Source organism: Ranitomeya variabilis, chromosome 3, assembly GCF_051348905.1.
Source record: "Ranitomeya variabilis isolate aRanVar5 chromosome 3, aRanVar5.hap1, whole genome shotgun sequence".
NCBI classification, from domain to species: domain Eukaryota; kingdom Metazoa; phylum Chordata; class Amphibia; order Anura; family Dendrobatidae; genus Ranitomeya; species Ranitomeya variabilis.
The window spans coordinates 597,301,552-597,324,206 of record NC_135234.1 but is presented as its reverse complement, the minus strand read 5'-3'; positions in this window follow the sequence as shown (position 1 = coordinate 597,324,206).

Genomic DNA, 22,655 nt, shown 5'->3' with positions numbered 1-22,655 from the left:
GACTTAGCTTCTGCTGGAGTAGACAGGTCCTCAGAGAAGTCCAAGAGAGATCTGAACCAATACTGAAACATTGACAGCTGGCATGAAGTAACGATCTGAGTAGAGTTAAATAGGGAAGCAAGCATAACAATAAACGAGGGCAGCTGAGAAAGCAACCTCAGAGACCAGCAGTTCCCCTCAAAGCCACCAGAGGGAGTCCAAGAGCAGAACTAACCAAAGTACCATTCATGACCAGAGGAGGGAGTCCGAGAAATGGAATTCACAACAGTACCCCCCCCTTGAGGAGGGGTCACCGAACCCTCACCAGGGCCCCCAGGCCGATCAGGACGGGCCAAATGAAAGGCACGAACTAAATCGGCAGCATGGACATCTGAGGCAACAACCCAGGAATTATCCTCCTGACCATAGCCCTTCCACTTAACCAGGTACTGGAGCTTCTGTCTCGAAATACGAGAATCCAAAATTTTTTCCACCACATACTCCAACTCCCCCTCAACCAACACCGGAGCAGGAGGATCAACGGAGGAAACCATAGGCGCCACATACCTCCGCAACAACGACCTATGGAACACATTATGGATGGCAAAGGAAGCTGGAAGGACCAAACGAAATGACACAGGGTTGAGAATTTCAGAAATCTTATAAGGACCAATGAAACGAGGCTTAAACTTAGGAGAAGAAACCTTCATAGGAACATAATGAGAAGATAACCAAACCAGATTACCAACACGAAGTCGAGGACCAACACAACGACGGCGGTTACCGAAACGTTGAGCCTTCTCCTGGGACAATGTCAGATTGTCCACTACGTGAGTCCAAATTTGCTGCAATCTGTCCACCACAGAATCCACACCAGGACAGTCAGAAGACTCAACCTGCCCTGAAGAAAAACGAGGATGAAAACCAGAATTGCAAAAAAAAGGAGAAACCAAAGTAGCCGAACTAGCCCGATTATTAAGGGCGAACTCAGCCAATGGCAAAAAGGTCACCCAATCATCCTGATCAGCAGAAACAAAGCATCTAAGATAGGCCTCCAAAGTCTGGTTGGTTCGTTCGGTTTGGCCATTTGTCTGAGGATGGAAAGCCGAAGAAAAAGAGAAATCAATGCCCATCTTAGCACAAAAGGACCGCCAAAACCTAGAGACAAACTGGGACCCTCTGTCCGACACAATGTTATCCGGAATGCCATGCAAACGAACCACATGCTGAAAGAACAGTGGCACCAAATCTAGGAGGAAGGCAATTTAGGCAAGGGTACCAAATGGACCATCTTAGAAAAGCGATCACAAACCACCCAGATGACAGACATCCTTTGAGAGACAGGAAGATCTGAAATAAAATCCATGGAAACATGCGTCCAAGGCCTTTTCGGGACCGGCAAGGGCAAAAGCAACCCACTGGCACGAGAACAGCAGGGCTTGGCCCGAGCACAAGTCCCACAAGACTGCACAAAAGAACGCACATCCCGTGACAAGGAAGGCCACCAAAAGAACCTAGCCACCAAATCCCTGGTACCAAAAATCCCAGGATGACCAGCCAACACCGAGCAATGAACCTCAGAAATAACTCTGCTAGTCCATCTATCAGGGACAAACAGTTTCTCCGCTGGACAACGGTCAGGTCTATCAGCCTGAAACTCCTGCAGCACCCGCCGCAAATCAGGGGAGATGGCAGACAGAATTACCCCCTCTTTGAGAATACCAGCCGGCTCAGGGACTCCCGGAGAATCAGGCACAAAACTCCTAGAAAGGGCATCAGCCTTCACATTCTTAGAACCCGGAAGGTATGAAACCACAAAATCGAAACGGGAGAAAAACAGTGACCATCGAGCCTGTCTAGGATTCAACCGCTTGGCAGACTCGAGATAAGTCAAATTCTTGTGATCCGTCAAGACCACCACGCGGTGCTTGGCTCCCTCAAGCCAATGTTGCCACTCCTCGAATGCCCACTTGATAGCCAGCAGCTCCCGATTGCCAACATCATAATTACGCTCAGCAGGCGAAAATTTTCTAGAAAAGAAGGCACATGGCTTCATCACAGAGCCATCAGAACTTCTTTGAGACAAAACAGCCCCTGCTCCAATCTCAGAAGCATCAACCTCAACCTGAAAAGGGAGCGAAATATCTGGCTGGCGCAACACAGGGGCCGAAGAAAAACGACGTTTCAGCTCCTGAAAAGCCTCCACGGCGGCAGAGGACCAATTCACCACATCAGCACCTTTCTTTGTCAAATCAGTCAAAGGTTTAACCACACTAGAAAAATTAGCGATGAAGCGACGGTAAAAATTAGCAAAGCCCAGAAATTTCTGAAGACTCTTCACAGATGTAGGTTGAGTCCAATCATAAATGGCCTGAACTTTAACAGGATCCATCTCGATAGTAGAAGGGGAAAAAATGAAGCCCAAAAAGGAAACCTTCTGAACTCCGAAGAGACATTTAGACCCCTTCACAAACAAGGAATTAGCACGAAGGACCTGGAATACCATTCTGACCTGCTTCACATGAGACTCCCAATCATCTGAAAAGACCAAAATATCATCCAAATATACAATCATGAATCTATCCAGATACTTTCGGAAGATGTCATGCATAAAGGACTGAAACACAGATGGAGCGTTAGAAAGCCCGAATGGCATCACCAGGTACTCAAAATGGCCCTCGGGCGTATTAAATGCTGTTTTCCATTCATCGCCCTGTTTAATACGCACAAGGTTATATGCCCCTCGAAGATCTATCTTGGTGAACCAACTAGCCCCCTTAATCCGAGCAAACAAATCAGACAGCAGAGGCAAAGGGTACTGAAATTTGACCGTGATTTTATTGAGAAGGCGGTAGTCTATACAGGGTCTCAGAGAACCATCCTTCTTGGCCACAAAAAAGAACCCTGCTCCCAACGGTGATGAAGACGGGCGAATATGCCCTTTCTCCAAGGACTCCTTTATATAACTCCGCATAGCGGTGTGTTCTGGCACGGATAAATTGAAAAGTCGGCCCTTAGGAAACTTACTACCAGGGATCAAATTTATAGCACAATCACAATCCCTATGAGGTGGTAGGATACTGGATTTGGGTTCATCAAATACATCCCGGTAATCCAACAGAAACTCAGGGACATCAGAAGGAATGGATGAAGAAATAGACATCATCGGAACATCGCCATGTACCCCTTGACAACCCCAACTAGACACAGACATTGATTTCCAATCCAATACTGGATTATGAACCTGTAGCCATGGCAAACCCAACACGACCACATCATGCAAATTATGCAACACCAGAAAGCGAATATCTTCCTGATGTGCAGGAGCCATGCACATGGTCAACTGAGTCCAGTACTGAGGTTTATTCCTGGCCAAAGGCGTAGCATCAATTCCACTTAATGGAATAGGATACTGCAACGGCTCCAGGAAAAAAACACAACGCCTGGCAAACTCCAAGTCCATCAAATTCAGGGCAGCGCCCAAATCCACAAATGCCATAACCGAGTAGGATGACAGAGAGCAAATCAAAGTAACAGACAAAAGAAATTTAGGCTGTACAGTAGCAATGGTGACAGACCTAGCGAACCGCTTAATGCGCTTAGAACAACAAACAAACAAGAGATAGCATGAGTAGGGTCACCACAGTAAAAACACAGCCGATTCTGACATCTGTGTTCTTGCCGTTCAGTTCTGGTCAAAGTTCTATCACATTGCATAAGCTCAGGCCTCTGCTCAGAGGACACCGCCAAATGGTGCACAACTTTGCGCTCGCACAAACGCCGATCAATTTGAATGGCCAAGGACATTGATTCATTCAGACCAGCAGGCGTGGGGAAGCCCACCATAACATCCTTAAGGGCCTCAGAGAGACCCTTTCTAAAAATTGCTGCCAGGGCACACTCATTCCATTGAGTAAGTACAGACCACTTTCTAAACTTCTGACAATATACCTCCGCTTCATCCTGACCCTGACACAAAGCCAGCAAGGTTTTCTCTGCCTGATCCACTGAATTCGGTTCGTCATAAAGCAATCCAAGCGCCAGAAAAAACGCATCTACATTAAGCAATGCAGGATCTCCTGGCGCAAGGGAGAATGCCCAGTCTTGAGGGTCGCCACGTAACAAAGAAATAATAATTTTTACTTGCTGAATGGGGTCACCAGAGGAGCGGGGTTTCAAAGCAAGAAACAGTCTACAATTATTTTTGAAATTCAGAAACTTAGATCTATCCCCAGAAAACAAATCAGGAATTGGAATTCTAGGCTCTAACATCGGATTCGGAACTACATAATCTTGAATGCTTTGGACCCTTGCAGCGAGTTGATCCACACAAGAGGACAGACCTTGAATATCCATATCTACATCTGAGTCCTGAACCACCCAGAGATTAAGGGGAAAAGAGAGACAAAACACACTGCAAAGAAAAAAAATGGGTTCAGAACTTCTCTTATCCCTCTTTTGAGATGTATTAACACTTTATGGCCAGCTGTACTGTTATGGACCTGGTGGTTAGGAGCACCCGGAATGACCTGATGAGTAAACTAGTAATCGGAACAAGCTCTGGGAAGTGGGAACTCTGCTGACCGCAAACCCTACTCCAATCACACACAATAGAAATAGCCGTGGAGCGTACCTAACTCTCCCTAGACGCCTCTTCACAGCCTAAGAGCTAACTACCCCTAAAGATAGAAATAGAGGCCTAACCTTGCCTCAGAGAAATTCCCCAAAGGTTAAGGCAGCCCCCCACATATATTGACTGTGAGTTAAGAGGAAAGTCACAAACACAGGAATGAAACAGATTTTAGCAAAGGAGGCCAGACTTAACTAAATAGTCAGAGGAAAGAAAAGGAAACTATGCGGTCAGCACAAAAAACTACAAAAAACCACGCAGAGTATGCAAAAAGACCCCCACACCGACTCACGGTGTGGAGGTGCAACACTGCACCCCAGAGCTTCCAGCTAGCAAGGAAATATCATGATCGCAAGCTGGACTGGAATTTAGCAGTACTAAGAAATATATTCAGGCAGCAGTAACAACAAATGAACTAGCAGTGACTTAGCTTCTGCTGGAGTAGACAGGTCCTCAGAGAAGTCCAAGAGAGATCTGAACCAATACTGAAACATTGACAGCTGGCATGAAGTAACGATCTGAGTAGAGTTAAATAGGGAAGCAAGCATAACAATAAACGAGGGCAGCTGAGAAAGCAACCTCAGAGACCAGCAGTTCCCCTCAAAGCCACCAGAGGGAGTCCAAGAGCAGAACTAACCAAAGTACCATTCATGACCAGAGGAGGGAGTCCGAGAAATGGAATTCACAACAGGAGGGACTCTGAAAGTCACAAAGCCTATTTTTATAGGGCCATCAGGCGGCCTTTGCTATTCTTAAAGGGCCAGCAGTCGGCCCTCACTATTCTTAGAGAGCCATCAGCCAGCTATGCTTTGTTGTTCCCATTATTAAACATTGGGTCTTTTGTACTGTTATTGCACAGGCAGTGAGTGGCAGGGTTGCCCAAAATTTGGACTCACCCCAATACCCCTTTGAAGAGACTTACAGGAGGGCTTTCTGCAAACAATGCTCCTATTATTAGGAAGTGGGACTCCCATACTGTTTGCCTATGCAGTGAATGCAAAGGCTGACAAAAATTTGGAGTCACTCCAATGCCCATTTGAAGAGATGTAGAGAAGGGCCTCATGAAAAAAATGTTCCCATTATTGGGAAGTTGGTCTCCCATAGTGTTTGCCTATCAGTGAATGCAAGGGCTGCCAAAAATTTGGAAGCACTCCAATTCCCCTTGGAAGAGACGTGGAGGAGAGCCTCATAAAAAAATGTTCCCATTAGAAAGGAGCGGGTCTCCTATACTTGTTATGCCCATGCACTAAGTGTATGGAGGTATACATAAACATACTGTATACCAATTTATTTTTTTACGGGCATCATAAATACCCTTTAAAGGGGGTATGGCCGAGATTTGGATGGTACTGGCAGCATGTGCAGGAGCTCCGGTGTCATGAATCCCCAATGGCTAGGGATAGCACAGGATTAGCAAAGTATAATAAATATCGGACGAGCTCTAGGGTGATGGAACCTGGGCTGACCGCTGCCCTACGCCTGACAAACGCAACTAGAGATAGCCAGGGAGCGTGCCTACGTTGGTTCTAGACGCCACGCACCAGCCTAAGAGCTAACTAGTACTGCAGAGGAAACAAAGACCTCACTTGCCTCCAGAGGAATTAACCCCAAAGATATAGTTGCCCCCCACATGTATTGACGGTGAAATGAGAGGAAGGCACACACATAGAGATGATGTATATAGCTTTAGCAAATAGAGGCCCGCTGAAAACTAGAAAGCAGAATGACACAAAAGGGGACTGAGCGGTCAGCAAAAAACCCTAATCAAAAAACCATCCTGAGATTACAAGAACCCATGTGCCAACTCATGGCACATGGGGAGAACCTCAGTCCACTAGAGCAACCAGCTAACAAAGAGACATTCTAAGCAAGCTGGACAAAAAACCAAACAACTGAAAATCAGCACTTAGCTTATCCTGAAAGATCTGGGAGCAGGTAGGCAGGAACCAAACAGAGCACATCTGAACACATTGATAGCCGGCAAGGGAAATGACAGAAAGGCCAGGTAAAATAGGAAACACCCAGCCTCTGATGGACAGATGGAAACCAAAGGCCGCAACCCACCAAAGTCACCCAGTACCAGCAGTAACCACCAGAGGGAGCCCGCAAACAGAATCCACAACAGTACCCCCCCCTTGAGGAGGGGTCACCGAACCCTCACGAGAACCCCCAGGGCTATCAGGGTGAGCTCTATGGAAGGCGCGGACCAAATCAGTCGCATGAACATCGGAGGCGACCACCCAGGAATTGTCCTCCTGACCATAACCCTTCCACTTAACCAAATACTGGAGTTTGCGTCTGGAAACACGAGAATCCAAGATCTTTTCAACAACATACTCCAATTCTCCCTCCACCAGCACCGGAGCAGGAGGCTCGACCGAAGGAACAACAGGCACCTCATACCTCCGCAACAATGACCGATGGAACACATTATGAATAGCGAACGATGCTGGGAGATCCAAACGGAAAGATACAGGGTTAAGAATCTCCGAGATCCTATAAGGACCGATGAACCGAGGCTTGAACTTAGGAGAAGAGACCTTCATAGGGACAAAACGAGAAGACAACCACACCAAGTCCCCAACAAAAAGTCGGGGGCCCACGCGGCGACGGCGATTAGCAAACTGCTGAGTCTTCTCCTGAGATAACTTCAAATTGTCCACCACCTGATTCCAAATGTGATGTAGCCTGTCCACCACCACGTCCACTCCAGGACAATCCGAAGACTCCACCTGACCAGAGGAAAAACGAGGATGAAACCCCGAATTACAAAAAAAAGGAGAAACCAACGTGGCCGAACTAGCCCGATTATTAAGAGCAAATTCGGCCAGTGGCAAAAAAGCAACCCAGTCATCCTGATCAGCAGAAACAAAACACCTCAAATAAGTTTCCAAGGTCTGATTAGTTCGCTCCGTCTGGCCATTCGTCTGAGGATGGAATGCAGACGAGAAAGACAAATCAATGCCCATCTTGGCACAAAACGTCCGCCAAAATCTAGACACAAACTGGGATCCCCTGTCAGAAACAATATTCTCCGGAATCCCATGCAAACGAACCACGTTCTGAAAAAACAAAGGAACCAACTCAGAGGAGGAGGGCAACTTAGGCAAGGGCACCAAATGAACCATCTTAGAAAAGCGGTCACACACAACCCAGATAACGGACATTTTCTGTGAAACCGGGAGATCAGAAATAAAATCCATGGAAATGTGCGTCCAAGGCCTCTTCGGGATGGGCAAGGATAACAACAACTCACTAGCCCGTGAACAGCAAGGCTTAGCTCGAGCACACACTTCACAAGACTGCACAAAGGTACGCACATCCCTAGACAAGGAAGGCCACCAAAAAGACCTGGCCACCAAGTCTCTTGTACCAAATATTCCAGGATGACCAGCCAACACAGAAGAATGGACCTCGGAGATGACTCTACTGGTCCAATCATCCGGAACAAACAGTCTTTCTGGTGGACATCAATCCGGTTTATCCACCTGAAACTCCTGCAATGCGCGTCGCAAGTCTGGGGATACGGCGGACAATATTACCCCATCCCTAAGGATACCAGCAGGCCCAGTGTCTCCAGGAGAGTCAGGCACAAAACTCCTGGAAAGAGCATCTGCCTTCACATTCTTTGAACCTGGCAGGTATGAAACCACGAAATTGAAACGAGAAAAAAAATAACGACCAACGAGCCTGTCTAGGATTCAAACGCCTGGCAGACTCAAGGTAAATCAGATTCTTGTGATCAGTCAAGACCACCACGCGATGTTTAGCACCCTCAAGCCAATGACGCCACTCCTCAAATGCCCACTTCATGGCCAAAAGCTCCCGATTACCCACATCATAATTGCGCTCGGCGGGCGAGAATTTTCTAGAGAAGAAAGCACATGGCTTCATCACCGAGCCATTAGAACTTCTCTGTGACAAAACCGCCCCCGCTCCAATCTCGGAAGCATCAACCTCCACCTGGAAAGGAAGTGAAACATCTGGTTGACACAACACAGGAGCAGAAGAAAACCGGCGCTTAAGTTCCCGAAAGGCCTCCACGGCCGTAGGAGACCAATCAGCAACATCAGCACCCTCTTTAGTCAAATCAGTCAAAGGTTTAACAATACTGGAAAAATTAGCAATGAACCGACGATAAAAATTAGCAAACCCCAAGAACTTCTGAAGGCTCTTAACAGATGTAGGTTGTGTCCAGTCACAAATAGCCTGAACCTTAACGGGATCCATCTCAATAGTAGAAGGAGAAAAAATGTACCCCAAAAAAGAAATCTTCTGGACTCCGAAGAGACACTTTGAGCCCTTCACAAACAGAGAATTGGCCCGCAAAACCTGAAACACCTTCCTGACCTGTAGAACATGAGACTCCCAGTCATCAGAAAACACCAAAATATCATCCAAATACACAATCATAAACTTATCCAGATATTCACGGAAAATATTGTGCATAAAGGACTGAAAGACTGACGGAGCATTGGAGAGTCCAAAAGGCATTACCAAATACTCAAAATGGCCCTCAGGTGTATTAAATGCGGTTTTCCACTCATCACCCTGTTTTATCCGCACCAAATTATACGCACCATGAAGATCTATTTTAGTGAACCACCTAGCCCCCTTAATGCGAGCAAACAAATCAGTAAATAATGGCAATGGATACTGGTATTTGACTGTAATCTTATTCAGAAGGCGATAATCTATACAAGGCCTCAGGGAACCATCTTTTTTTGCCACGAAAAAAAAACCTGCTCCCAGAGGGGACGAAGATGGACGAATATGTCCCTTTTCCAAGGACTCCTTAATATAATTCCGCATAGCAGTATGCTCTGGCAGTGACAGATTAAATAAACGACCCTTAGGGAACTTACTGACAGGAATCAATTCTATAGCACAGTCACACTCTCTATGGGGAGGGAGCGAATTGAGCTTAGGCTCCTCAAAAACATCCCTATAATCCGACAAAAACGCAGGGATCTCCGAAGGAGTAGATGAAGCGATAGAAATCGGAGGTGCATCATCATGAACCCCCTGACATCCCCAGCTTAGCACAGACATTGTTTTCCAGTCCAGGACAGGATTATGAGTTTGTAACCATGGCAGACCAAGCACTAGTACATCATGTAAATTATACAGTACAAGGAAGCGAATCACCTCCTGATGAACGGGAGTCATGCGCATGGTCACTTGTGTCCAATACTGCGGTTTATTCATAGCCAATGGTGTAGAATCAATTCCTTTCAGAGGAATAGGAACTTCCAGAGGCTCTAGACTAAAACCGCAGCGTTTAGCAAATGACCAATCCATAAGACTCAGGGCAGCGCCTGAATCCACATAGGCATCGACGGAAATGGAAGACAGTGAAAAAATCAGAGTCACAGACAAAATGAACTTAGACTGCAGAGTATCAATGGCAAAAGATTTATCAACCCTTTTTGTGCGTTTAGAGCATGCTGATATAACATGAGCTGAATCACCACAATAAAAACACAAACCATTTTTCCGCCTATAGTTTTGCCGTTCACTTCTGGACTGAATTCTATCACATTGCATAGTCTCAGGTGCCTGTTCAGAAGACACCGCCAACTGGTGCACGGGTTTGCGCTCCCGTAAACGCCGATCAATCTGAATGGCCATAGCCATAGACTCATTCAGACCTGTAGGCGCAGGGAACCCCACCATAATATCCTTAATGGCCTCAGAAAGACCATTTCTGAAGTTTGCAGCCAGGGCGCACTCATTCCACTGAGTAAGCACCGACCATTTCCGAAATTTCTGACAATATATTTCCGCTTCATCATGCCCCTGAGAGAGGGCTAATAAAGCCTTTTCAGCCTGAATCTCTAGGTTAGGTTCCTCATAGAGCAATCCCAATGCCAGAAAAAACGCATCCACACTGAGCAATGCAGGATCCCCTGGTGCCAATGCAAATGCCCAATTCTGAGGGTCGCCCCGTAGGAACGATATAACAATCTTGACCTGTTGAGCAGGGTCTCCAGAGGAGCGAGATTTCAAAGAGAGAAACAATTTACAATTGTTCCTGAAATTCAGGAAGGTAGATCTATCTCCAGAAAAACACTCTGGAATAGGAATTCTAGGTTCAGACATGGGAGTGTGAACAACGAAATCCTGTATGTTTTGAACCTTTGCCGCGAGATTACTCAGGCTGGAAGCCAAACTCTGGACATCCATGATAAACAGCTAAGATCAGAGCCATTCAAGGGTTAAGAGGAGGTAAGAAGCAGCTAGACAGCAATTAAGGGCTAGGCAGCAAAACTCTGAAGAAAAAAAAAAAAAAAAAATTTCCCTTGAACACTTCTATTTCTCCTGCTTCAGCCCAAGCAATTAACACTTTGTGGGCCGGCTATACTGTCATGAATCCCCAATGGCTAGGGATAGCACAGGATTAGCAAAGTATAATAAATATCGGACGAGCTCTAGGGTGATGGAACCTGGGCTGACCGCTGCCCTACGCCTGACAAACGCAACTAGAGATAGCCAGGGAGCGTGCCTACGTTGGTTCTAGACGCCACGCACCAGCCTAAGAGCTAACTAGTACTGCAGAGGAAACAAAGACCTCACTTGCCTCCAGAGGAATTAACCCCAAAGATATAGTTGCCCCCCACATGTATTGACGGTGAAATGAGAGGAAGGCACACACATAGAGATGATGTATATAGCTTTAGCAAATAGAGGCCCGCTGAAAACTAGAAAGCAGAATGACACAAAAGGGGACTGAGCGGTCAGCAAAAAACCCTAATCAAAAAACCATCCTGAGATTACAAGAACCCATGTGCCAACTCATGGCACATGGGGAGAACCTCAGTCCACTAGAGCAACCAGCTAACAAAGAGACATTCTAAGCAAGCTGGACAAAAAACCAAACAACTGAAAATCAGCACTTAGCTTATCCTGAAAGATCTGGGAGCAGGTAGGCAGGAACCAAACAGATCACATCTGAACACATTGATAGCCGGCAAGGGAAATGACAGAAAGGCCAGGTAAAATAGGAAACACCCAGCCTCTGATGGACAGATGGAAACCAAAGGCCGCAACCCACCAAAGTCACCCAGTACCAGCAGTAACCACCAGAGGGAGCCCGCAAACAGAATCCACAACACTCCGGCAGAGATCAGCATTGACTCAGCACAACAAGGTGAAAAATTGCTCTGTGAAGCCCTAAATAATTTACCTGGTGACCTGGAGACACAGCGGTCCAAATGATGTGAGGCAGATCAGTGAGAAGCAGCTCCCCAAGCAAGGTAACTGCATATTTCTCCCAGGACCAGGTACTGAGCGCAGCCTCTAAAATGGGTGAGGCTTCTTCCCTAGCTCCTTCTTCCTGCTCATGAAGGGGTGGCTCACAGGCAGCAGTCTCAGAAAGAGGTGAGGAGGAACAGACAGGTATCCCCCTAACACAAAAAACAATGGAGGCTTTGCTGAAGTCTCTGAGACAAGAGCCCCAAACTGATCTGAAAGCAATGATATCTGACTTTAAGTGAGAGTTGCAGGAGCTGGGCACTAGAACAGATCATCTGGAGCAGAAACTGTCAGAGCTTACTAAATCTCATAATGAACTAATAGATGCTAATGAGGCTTTAGAAAAGGAAGTTTCCCAAATCCACAACAAAACCCTGGACCTTGAGGACAGGTCCAAGAGAACAATATTCACATTAGAGGGATTGATAAATCTACTCCTGACAGAGACTTTGCCAGGTCTCCTGCAGAGATTTATACAAACAGTGATCCCTTCTGCAGATAGCAAGGACATAATGGTGGATAGATTGCCCAAGATTCCAAAACCAAAAGGCCTCAGCCCAGATTAACCTCAAGATGTTATTGCCCGCATTCATTTCTATAGTGAAGGAGAGTTTTTTGGCTGGCCTCAGGAAAAAGCCGAAACTTCCTGACAATTTGGCCTGATTTGTCGGCAGGTACTTTAGCTCAGAGGAGGGAATATATGCCGTATACCACAGCCCTCAGAGAACAAGCGATAAAGTGCAACTGGGGTTTCCCCACAAAATTGAAAGTCTTGAAGGACAATTCCATATTTGTCTGCACATCCCCAGAAAATGTGAGAGATTTATTGCTAAAATGGAAGATTCAAACTATATATCTGAATGACAAAAGAGCTCCTCAGACACAGAAAAAGAAAAAACTGGAACCAGACTGGTTTAAGGCATGATTGATTACTGGAGAGTCGTTCTCTGTGTCCTCCTTTCTACTCTTTGCTTGGTGCCTCTATGACGATGTTGAAACCAGGCAAAGTTCCCCTCAGAGTGTCTTTTTTTCACTCATTTTCAAGTTGATTTTCACTCTTTTCATTTTTCTTTAATATTTGCTTTATTTTGGAACTGGAAGGGGACTTCCTCTTATGTTGAAGCAAAAATTTTTGCTTGATATTGCTTGATATCCCTTCATCTGTATATAAAAGGAAATTTGTTCCCCTGTCTGTTCTCCCCGTTTGTCACTCATTTAGGAGCAGTGGTTTCACATAAAGCAATATGGTATTAACAATGCATATTAAGGTTCATCTATAATACCAATGGTTTAAACTCGCCAGGTAAAAGATCCATCTTTTGGAAGAATATTTGCAAAGAAACTGCTGATGTAATTTGTGCTCAAGAAACGCACTTGTTGGCGCAGGATAATGTTAGACTAAATAACCCACGATATCCACACCAGTTCTTTGCAAACAACATGACTAAAGGTACCGTCACACTAGGCGATATCGCCAGCGATCCGTGACGTTGCAGCGACCTGGATAGCGATATCGCTGTATTTGACACGCAGCAGCGATCTGGATCCCGCTGTGAAATTGCTGGTCGCTGCTAGAAGGTCTGCACATTATTTGGTCGCTAGGTCGCCGTGTATCGCCGTGTTTGACAGCAAAAGCAAGGATACCAGCGATATTTTACATTGGTAACCAGGGTAAACATCGGGTTACTAAGCGCAGGGCCGCGCTTAGTAATCCGATGTTTACCCTGGTTACCAGCGTAAAAGTTAAAAAAACAAACAGCACATACTCACCAGCGCGTCCCCCAGCCTCTGCTTCCTGACACTGACTGAGCGCCGGCCCTAAACTGAAAGTGAAAGCACAGCGGTGACGTCACCGCTGTGCTGTTAGGGTCGGAGCTCAGTCAGTGTCAGGAAGCAGAGGCTGGGGGACGCGCTGGTGAGTATGTGCTGTTTGTTTTTTTAACTTTTACGCTGGTAACCAGGGTAAACATCGGGTTACTAAGCGCGGCCCTGCGCTTAGCAACCCGATGCTTACCCTGGTTACCCGGGGACCTCGGCATCGTTGGTCGCTGGAGAGCGGTCTGTGTGACAGCTCTCCAGCGACCAAACAGCGACGCTGCAGCGATCGGCATCGCTGTCGCTATCGCTGCAGCGTCGCTTAATGTGACGGTACCTTAAAAGATCTGGCGTAGCTATTTTTATAAGAGACTCATTAATCTTTAAATTGTATGACACTACTAGTGATCCGGAGGGGTGCTTTATTTTCCTTGATTGTTCTTTAACCCCTTCACCCCCAAGGGTGGTTTGCACGTTAATGACTGGGCCAATTTTTACAATTCTGACCACTGTCCCTTTATGAGGTTATAACTCTGGAACGCTTCAACGGATCTTGGCGATTCAGACATTGTTTTCTCGTGACATATTGTTCTTCATGATAGTGGTAAAATTTCTTCGATATAACTTGCGTTTATTTGTCAAAAAAACGAATATTTTGCGAAAATTTTGAAAATTTCGCAATTTTCCAACTTTGAATTTTTATGCCCTTAAATCACAGACATATGTCACGCAAAATACTTAATAAGTAACATTTCCCACATGTCTACTTTACATAAGCACAATTTTGGAACCAAAATTTTTTTTTGTGACGGAGTTATAAGGGTTAAAATTTGACCAGCAATTTCTCATTTTTACAACACCATTTATTTTTAGGGACCACATCTCATTTGAAGTCATTTTCAGGGGTCTATATGATAGAAAATACCCAAGTGTGACACCATTCTAAAAACTGCACCCCTCAAGGTACTCAAAACCACTTTCAAAAAGTTTATTAACCCTTCAGGTGTTTCACACGAATTTTTGGAATGTTTAAATAAAAATAAACATTTAACTTTTTTTCACACAAAATTTATTTCAGCTCCAATTTGTTTTATTTTACCAAGGGTAACAGGAGAAAATAGACCGCAAAATTTGTTGTACAATTTGTCCTGAGTACGCTGATACCCCATATGTGGGGGTAAACCACTGTTTGGGCGCATGGCAGAGCTCGGAAGGAAAGGAGCGCCATTTGACTTTTCCATGCAAAATTGACTGGAATTGAGATGGGACGCCATGTTGCATTTGGAGAGCCCCTGATGTGCCTAAACATTGAAACCCCCCACAAGTGACACCATTTTGGAAAGTAGACCCGCTAAGGATCTTATCTAGATGTGTGGTGAGCACTTTGACCCAACAAGTGCTTCACAGAAGTTTATAATGCAGAGCCGTAAAAATAAAAAATCATATTTTTTCACAAAAATGATCTTTTCGCCCCCATTTTTTTATTTCCCCAAGGGTAAGAGAAGAAATTAGACCACAAAAGTTGTTGTGCAATTTGTCCTGAGTACGACGATACCCCATATGTGGGGGTAAACCACTGTTTGGGTGCATAGCAGAGCTCAGAAGGGAAGGAGCGCTATTTTACTTTTCAATGCAAAATTGACTGGAATTAAGATGGGATGCCATGTTGCGTTTGGAGAGCCCCTGATGTGCCTAAACATTAAAAACCCCCACAAGTGACACCATTTTGGAAAGTAGACCCCCTAAGGAACTTATCTAGATGTGTTTTGAGAGCTTTGAACCCCCAAGTGTTTCACTACAGTTTATAACGCAGAGCCATGAAAATAAAAATTCTTTTTTTTTTCACAAAAATGATTTTTAGCCCCCAGTTTTGTATTTTCACAAGGGTATCAGGATAAATTGGACCCCAAAAGTTGTTGTTGAGTACGCTGATACCCCATATGTGGGGGAGAACCACTGTTTGGGCGCATGACAGAGCTCGGAAGGGAAGGAGCGCCATTTGGAATGCAGACTTAAATGGATTGGTCTGCAGGCGTCACGTTGCATTTGCAGAGCCCCTGATGTACCCAAACAGTACAAACCCCCCACAAGTGACCCCATATTGGAAACTAGACCCCCCAATGAACTTATCTAGATGTGTTGTGAGAACTTTGAACCCCCAAGTGTTTCACTACAGTTTACAACGCAGAGCCGTGAAAATAAAAAATCTTTTTTTTCCCACAAAACTTATTTTTTGGCCCCCAGTTTTGTATTTTCCCAAGGGTAGCAGGAGAACTTGGACCCCAAAAGATGATGTCCAGTTTGTCCTGAGTACGCTGATACCCCATATGTTGGGGTAAACCCCTGTTTGGGCACACGGGAGAGCTCTGAAGGGAAGGAGCACTGTTTTCCTTTTTCAACGCAGAATTGGCTGGAATTCAGATCGGATGCCATGTCCCGTTTGCAGAGCCCCTGATGTGCCTAAACAGTGGAAACCCCCCAATTATAACTGAAACCCTAATCCAAACACACCCCTTACCCTAATCCCAACAGTAACCCTAACCACTCCTCTAACCCAGACACACCCAACCCTATTCCCAACCGTAAATGTAATCCAAACCCTAACCCTATCTTTAGCCCCAACCCTAACTGTAGCCCCAACCCTAGCCCCAACCCTAGCCCTAACCCTAGCCCTAACCCTAGCAATAACCCTAGCCCTATCACTAGCCCTAACACTAGCCGTAACACTAGCCCTAGACCCAACCCTAGCCCTAACCCTAGCCCTAACCCTAGCCCCAACCCTAGCCCTAACCCTAACCCTAACCCTAGCCCCAACCCTAGCCCCAACCCTAACCCTAACCCTAGCCCTAACCCTTGCCCTAACCCTAACCCTAACCCTAGCCCTAACCCTAGCCCTAACTCTAGTCCTAACTCTAGTCCTAACTCTAGTCCTAACTCTAGCCCTAACCCTAACCCTAATGGGAAAATGGAAATAAATACATTTTTTAATTTTTTTATTTTTCCCTAACTAAGGGGGTGATGAAGGGGGGTTTGATTTACTTTTATAGCGGGTTTTTTAGCGGATTTTTATGATTGGCAGCCGTCACACACTGAAAGACGCTTTTCATTGCAAAAAATATTTTTTGCGTTACCACATTTTGAGAGCTGTAATTTTTCCATATTTGAGTCCACAGAGTCATGTGAGATCTTGTTTTTTGTGGGACGAGTTGACGTTTTTATTGGTAACATTTTCGGACACGTGACATTTTTTGATCGCTTTTTATTCCGATTTTTGTGAGGCAGAGTGATCAAAAACCAGCTATTCATGAATTTCTTTTGGGGGAGGCGTTTATACTGTTCCGCGTTTGGTAAAATTGATAAAGCAGTTTTATTCGTCGGGTCAGTACAATTACAGCGATATCTCATTTATATCATTTTTTTTATGTTTTGGCACTTTTATACGATAAAAACTATTTTATAGAAAAAATAATTATTTTGGTATCGCTTTATTCTCAGGACTATAACTTTTTTATTTTTTTGCTGATGATGCTGTATGGCGGCTTGTTTTTGCGGGACAAGATGACGTTTTCAGCGGTACCATGTTATTTATATCAGTCTTTTTGATCGCGTGTTATTCCACTTTTTGTTCGGCGGTATGATAATAAAGCGTTGTTTTTTGACTCGTTTTTTTTTTTTTTTTCTTACGGTGTTTACTGAAGGGGTTAACTAGTGGGGCAGTTTTATAGGCTGGGTCGTTACGGACGCGGCGATACTAAATATGTGTACTTTTATTGTTTTTTTATTTTATTTAGCAAAAGAAACGTATTTATGGGAATAATATATATATATTTTTTTCTTTATTTAGGATATTTTTTTTATTTATTTTTTTACACATGTGGGGAATTTTTTTTTAACTTTTTTACTTTGTCCCAGGCAGGGGCTGGCTGGCACTTTTCAGCCTGGGGGGCAATCACAAGGCAGTGGCCCTCGAGTTGCGGTGGCCCTCCTTTTCCCTGCTTACCTCTGGCCATTGCATTAAAGCAGCAGACATAACAGGCTTTAAAAACAGGCTGGTACAGAGATATGGGAACAGAACTGAGCTTGCTGCATAGATATGGGAGCAGAACCGAGCTTACTACAGAGATATGGGAGCAGAACCGAGCTTACTACAGAGATATGGGAGCAGAACCGAGCTTACTACAGAGATATTGGAGCAGAACAGAGCTTCCTATAGAGATATAGGAGCAGAACAGAGCTTCCTATAGAGATATAGGAGCAGAACAGAGCTTACTGCAGAGATATGGGAGCAGAACGGAGCTTACTACAGACATATGGGTGCAGAACGGAGCTTACTACAGAGTAGTATAATATAGTAAAATATATAGATGAATTAGAAATGGCGACACACGCAAACGTCATCTGCATTAGTAATACATGCACCATTACATAATTAGTTGTAGGCTGGGTTCACAAGAGTGAAGTTTACATTCTGTATACGCACCACAACCTCCAGCCTCGCGGAGGGTATCCGTCCAGTAAACCCAGCCTGACGGGGACAACCCCTTATAAATGGAAGTGTGCTCCTCTAAACCATGCAATCACTGCTAATCCTCCAACCGTAAGTGGTGAATTTCCAGAGCTGGGAAATGGGATTTCAATATTAGAACACGTCAACTTTGGTTCCCGTCCCTCCTCAAGGAAGTAAGGCAGACAGGTGTGATAAGACTATTAGAAAAACTACTGCCACACACACGGCAGTACATACTGGCAGAAGTGTGAGGGCATTAATGCCTGTGTATGGACATGTCAGAGGCTAGAGAGAAGAAAGTTTGGTCCCTCTTAGCTTCTGGCAATGTTTTACCTCAGCTCACATTTGGGCCATACCATTGTAAAACAGGTAGACACATTTACCCACTGACCCTACTATTCATAAGGAACTGCTGTCTACCCCTTAGTTGCCCACTGTATATAGTCAGTGTGGGGATGTGGGCTACAGAACAACACAGGGCGATGACACTGCTACCTGAACCCTTCAGCTGCCCCACAATATGCAGGGAGTAAAACCAGTACAAAGTATGGCAGCCTCCCTGCAGAGCTGTCCAGGGCCGGACTGGGACAAAAAAGGAGCAATGCCACACAAACCCCACCAGCCCACAGACTATAAAGGTACCGTCACACTCAGCAACTTTACAACGAGAACAACAACGATCCGTGACGTTGCAGCGTCCTGGATAGCGATCTCGTTGTGTTTGACACGCAGCTGCGATCTGGATCCCGCTGTGATATCGCTGGTCGGAGCTAGAGGTCCAGAACTTTATTTGGTTGTCAGGTCGGCGTGTATCGTCATGTTTGACATCAAAAGCAACGATGCCAGCAATGTTTTACATGGAGCTAACGACCTGTGAGAACGATAAATGAGTCATCGTTCTGGAGCTGCTGTGTTTGACGTCTCTACAGCGACCTAAACAGTGATGCTCCAGCGATCGGCTCGTTGTCTATATCGCTGCAGCGTCGCTGAGTGTGACGGTACCTTAACACTCCCCCTACACCCGATCAGTGAATTTTCCTATACTGTGTTGTGCCCTTCAACGCTCCTCTTAAAGGCGTTATTTGAAGAGCTATGTGTGAATGTCGCCACAGTGCCCACGATTGATCGCTTCTTTAGAGCGCCGGTTCTCGAGATCATGGGGGTCCCAGCGGTCGGACCCCAGCAACTACAAAGTTCTCGGGAAAGGGGATTACTTGGTATAATCCATTTAAATGTGTTTTCCAATATATATATATTTTATTTTCCCATAGTATTCCTGAAAATAATAAACCAATATTAACCCTCCCAAAGACCAATGTCACCTATCCGAGAACAGGACAGGAACAGGATTGGCAGGAGGAGTGGTACTGTGCAGTGTATATATACAGGACAGGAGGAGTGGTACTGTGCACTGTATATATACAGGACAGGAGGAGTGGTACTGTGCAGTGTATATATACAGGACAGGAGGAGTGGTACTGTGCAGTGTATATATACAGGAGGAGTGGTACTGTGCAGTGTATATATACAGGACAGGAGGAGTGGTACTGTGCACTGTATATATACAGGACAGGAGGAGTGGTACTGTGCAGTGTATATATACAGGACAGGAGGAGTGGTACTGTGCACTGCATATATACAGGACAGGAGGAGGGTACTGTGCACTGTATATATACAGGACAGGAGGAGGGTACTGTGCAGTGTATATATACAGGAGGAGTGGTACTGTGCAGTGTATATATACAGGACAGGAGGAGTGGTACTGTGCAGTGTATATAAACAGAAGGAGTGGTACTGTGCAGTGTATATATACAGGACAGGAGGAGTGGTACTGTGCAGTGTATATATACAGGACAGGAGGAGTGGTACTGTGCAGTGTATATATACAGGACAGGAGGAGTGGTACTGTGCAGTGTATATATACAGGACAGGAGGAGTGGTACTGTGCAGTGTATATATACAGGACAGGAGGAGTGGTGCTGTGCACTGTATATATACAGGACAGGAGGAGTGGTACTGTGCAGTGTATATATACAGGACAGGAGGAGCGGTACTGTGCAGTGTATATAAACAGGAGGAGTGGTACTGTGCAGTGTATATATACAGGACAGGAGGAGTGGTACTGTGCACTGTATATATACAGGACAGGAGGAGTGGTACTGTGCAGTGTATATATACAGGACAGGAGGAGTGGTACTGTGCAGTGTATATATACAGGACAGGAGGAGTGGTGCTGTGCACTGTATATATACAGGACAGGAGGAGTGGTACTGTGCAGTGTATATATACAGGACAGGAGGAGTGGTACTGTGCAGTGTATATAAACAGGAGGAGTGGTACTGTGCAGTGTATATATACAGGACAGGAGGAGTGGTACTGTGCAGTGTATATATACAGGACAGGAGGAGTGGTGCTGTGCACTGTATATATACAGGACAGGAGGAGTGGTACTGTGCAGTGTATATATACAGGACAGGAGGAGTGGTGCTGTGCACTGTATATATACAGGACAGGAGGAGTGGTACTGTGCAGTGTATATATACAGGACAGGAGGAGTGGTACTGTGCAGTGTATATAAACAGGAGGAGTGGTACTGTGTAGTGTATATATACAGGACAGGAGGAGTGGTACTGTGCAGTGTATATACACAGATACTTAGATTTACACCACGCAAGCAATATATATATAACTGAGCAGCACCAAATATTTAAGGGCTTGTCCACTACTAGGACAACCCCTAAATGTTCGGCCCCGATAAATTAATAAAGCCTATACTCACCTCCCGTGCCAGCGCCGTTCCCACAGTGTCTGTGATGTGGTGTTATGACATGTGATGCCCGGAACCAATCATGTTGTGAATTTGGATTCTGGGCTCCCCCGGTGGCCGCTTGTGGAATTGGACTTGTCATCCTCTTTCCTGTTTCACCTGGTTCCATCAGTAGTGGGTGTCGTTATTTAAGCTCATTTCTCTGGTGGTTTCTTGCCGGTCAACAATGTTATCTGATGCCTCTCAGTGCTTGTTCCTGCTTCTAGACAACTACTAGTTAAGTTGGACTTTTGTCCATGTTTTGTTTTGCCTATTTGTTCCAGTTCACAGCTGAAGTTTTGTTACTGTGTCTGGAAAGCTCTCGTTGATCAGGGATTGCTACTCTGGCGTTATGAGTTAATGCCAGAGTTTAAGGTAATCTCTGGATGGTGTTTTGTTAGTGTTTTTCTGCTGACCATGAAAGTATACTATCTGTCTTCTACTGTCTAGTAAGCGGACCTCAAATTTGCTAAGACTATTTTCCTGCTGCGTTTGTAGTTTCATCTGAACTCACCGTCATTATATGTGGGGGGGCTACTGTCTTCTTTGGAATATTTCTCTAGAGGTGAGCCAGGTCTTATATTTCCCTTTGCCTGCAGGTCTGAATGAGTCCATGACAATGGCTATTCAGATTGATAGGCGTCTGCGGGAGCGCAAACCGGTGCACCATCTGGCGGTGTCTATGGAAAAGACGCCAGAAAGTATGCAGTGTGATAGAATTCTGTCCAGGAGCGAGCGACAGAATTTTAGACGGAAGAATGGATTGTGTTTCTATTGTGGGGATTCTACTCATGTTATATCAGCATGCTCTAGGCGTACAAAGAAGCTTGATAAGTCTGTTTCCATTGGCACCATTCAGTCTAAGTTTATTTTGTCTGTAACTCTGATTTGCTCTTTGTCATCCATTGCTACGGACGCCTATGTTGACTCTGGCGCCGCTCTGAGCCTTATGGATTGGTCCTTTGCCAATCGTTGTGGTTTTAATTTAGAGCCTTTGGAGACTCTTATTCCTCTGAAGGGGATTGACTCCACCCCATTGGCTAATAATAAACCACAATACTGGACACAAGTAACCATGCGTATCAATCCGGATCACCAGGAGATTATTCGTTTCCTGGTGCTGTATAATTTACATGACGATTTGGTACTGGGATTGCCATGGTTGCAGTCTCACAACCCAGTCTTGGACTGGAGAGCAATGTCTGTGTTGAGCTGGGGATGTAAGGGTATTCATGGGGACGTACCTTTGGTTTCTATTTCGTCGTCCATTCCCTCTGAAGTCCCTGAGTTCCTCTCTGATTATCAAGACGTCTTTGACGAACCCAAGCTTGGGTCGTTACCTCCGCACCGTGAGTGCGATTGTGCCATAGATTTGATACCGGGTTGTAAATATCCAAAGGGTCGTTTGTTTAATTTGTCTGTGCCGGAACATGCTGCTATGCGGGAATATATAAAGGAGTCTTTGGAAAAGGGACATATTCGTCCATCTTCTTCTCCCTTGGGAGCTGGGTTTTTCTTTGTCTCAAAAAAAGACGGCTCTTTGAGACCATGTATTGATTATCGGCTTCTGAATAAGATCACTGTTAAGTATCAATACCCATTGCCATTGCTTACTGATTTGTTTGCTCGTATAGAGGGTGCTAAGTGGTTCTCTAAAATTGATC